Genomic DNA, 2,956 nt, shown 5'->3' with positions numbered 1-2,956 from the left:
CGCCCTGCCTGCTAGCCAGTCGGGTCCCCACGAGTCGTAGATATACCAGTCTCGTAATTAAACTGCTTCCTAAGACCAATATTCTGAGAACTTATACTTAAATATTTTAGAGTAGAAAGAAAAGTGAGAGGGACTTTAAAGTAAATTCATGCATTTGTTCCTTCATCCCCTGACCGTTTCTTCGCCCAAGAGTAATATAACTGTAATCAAGATTGTATTAGAAGAGCACTTAATTTTATGAATGAGATTGATAATTTTTCAGACTTTTCAAGTAACTTAAGTGTACTCAAAGAAATGTAATTTTCATAGTGAAATACACATTGTTGAATGAGTGGTTGGAAGTAGCCTGTAGCTAGAAATATTTTTTTTCAAGTAGGTAGAGGAAGGGACAGAGAGACGATCTGAACGGATGCAAGCACCCTTATATTAAAAAAAAAAAAAAAAAATGAGGGACCCTATTTTCGAAATTCGACTCTGCCTTACCCCGCTTTTTGAACTTTGATTTATTTTGATTTAAAATTGTTGAGGACTTTGACATATTGAAACTGAGGACCCGTTTGCTTTTTCCTATCCCGAGACCATAGTAAGCGCCCTAATTAATGTTTATCAAAATGAATGAGGTATAGAATCAAGCGTTTATAAAGTACCATATGGGGATTGTGAAAATGTGTTCGTTGGACAAAGATTATCCGAACATAAATCTGTTAGGCATGGCTTCAAAAACTCGGGATCTTCGTTCACCTTAGAGATTTAGGGCACCAGATTAACTGGAGTAAGTAGTCTTTGCTTTTTAAGAGTACCTATCAGTACAGAGGGAAGATCTTGGAATCAATCATCATAAATAGATCAAACCCAATGATCCGATCCGGGAGTCAATGAACAGCTGACACAGGGGAATATACTCTTCCCAACCCTATCATTAAGAAGATAATCCATGGAGACCGACCACCAGATATGCATCAGAGGTCAAGACTTCCTCCGAGCGGCTCAACAATACGAAGATGCACCTGGATGTAATTAAATTCGGCTGATCCTTCTCCCGCTTGAGAAAAACACTTGAAACAATTGGAAACAATCTTTTGCATTCTTATATAAACCGTCACTGTCCATTTTATTCCTCATTTTTACTTTACACCCTGAAGAGGGCCAATACGTATTGGTCGAAATATAGTGATTTTATTTATTTATAGTTAAAAGAAAGGCCTATACATATATTTATCTTATATATATATATATATATATTTATATATAAATATATATATATATATATATATATATATATATATTTATATACATATAAATATATATATATATATATATATATATATATATATATATATATATATATATATATACAGTATATATATATATATATATATATATATATATATATATATATATATATACATATATATATATGTATATATATATGTATATATATATATATATATATATATATATATATATATATATATATATATATATATATATATGTTTATTTTCTCATTCGCTTCTATAACTACACGATTTATACCATTGAATGGATGAAAAAAAAACCTTTGTTCTGAAAGAAGAAAGTTGTCTTTCTCATCCTTTAGGGTCAGGACCGAATCATTCAACTCTCTCGCTCTATCGGTTGCTTCCACTATACAGTTAGTAGAGGTCACCTTTCCATGCACTGACCAGAATTGCCTCTAAAGTGTTTCTAATCTTGTTATCGACGGGACAAAATACCACTCACACCAGATATTGTATGTGTGTTCGTGTGTACGCGTGTGAGCATACATGTGAGTAGGCCTATAGATGCTTATCATCATCTCTTCGCTTTTACGTTGGTTGACTGACTTGATTTAGACATCCATTATCCACAATCAAGTTACTTTTTAAGTACAACTTTCCTTTTGCTCTTTTTCTCTGTCTCTCTGTCCCTTCCTCTCTCATAATTTCCGCTGCTTATTATTATTATTATTATTATCATTATTATTATTGTTATTATTATTATTATTATTATACCTAAGCTACAACCCTATAGATTGAATGAATGTTTCCACGGAAAGTTTGAGAAGTTATAATTCATTCATTTTTTTATTGTTAAGATTATTCTTTCTAACGCCTTCAGTTTCCTCCTTCTCCTCGAAAGGGTCAGTTTCCTCCTTCTCCTCGAAAGGGCGACTTCAAAGGCCTCAAGCATCAATCACTCAGATTCCTTCAAACTCTCCAAAGGATCTTTTCTGCAAAGGATGCTTTTTTTTCAGAGATCTTTGGGTCAAAGGTTTTATGTGCGAGGTACTAAAGAAACTTTTTATTAGGAGGCGAAATCTATTTCCACTTTTCTCGCGAGCTGATTTAATAGACTTTCTGAGTTTTGTGTTTTATTCAGGGTTGTAGAAAAGTGTTCTTGTAACTCACCCTATAACTAAAAGCATTCTCTCTCTCTCTCTCTCTCTCTCTCTCTCTCTCTCTCTCTCTCTCTCTCTCTCTCTCTCGCTCTCTCTCTCTCTCTCTCTTATGAGAACCTTTACTATCTTATAGGTTTGGTATGCAAGTCCCAAATTTCAAACGATCTTCTTTAAGAGAGAAGAGGAGGACTGTTGGAAAGAACCGAGATGAGGATGGTATGATGGATTGCTGGAATATCACCACTGGAAAAGAGGCCGTCAAGATGTGAGAGGAATGTGTGTTACATGTATTGCAAAGGAGAAGGAGAGGGAAGCTCCTCTGAGATACTATGGATGGTCATTTAATAAAGAGAGGATAGGTGGAATTAACCAAGAGAACCAAGAACTTCCCATAGATGGGGATTGGGAAGGAGTGGGGGCCTTCGGAAGGTCAGATGGAGGGATAGGGGGGCTAAGTTTGACTTTTGGAAGAAAATGTAAAGAATAGAAACAAATACAATACAGTGGGATTAATGATAAGGTCGAAAAAAGAAGATGAAGGATATTCAAAATAATGC

Source organism: Palaemon carinicauda, unplaced genomic scaffold (assembly GCF_036898095.1).
Source record: "Palaemon carinicauda isolate YSFRI2023 unplaced genomic scaffold, ASM3689809v2 scaffold380, whole genome shotgun sequence".
Lineage (NCBI taxonomy): Eukaryota > Metazoa > Arthropoda > Malacostraca > Decapoda > Palaemonidae > Palaemon > Palaemon carinicauda.
Note: the sequence above shows the minus strand (reverse complement) of the source record.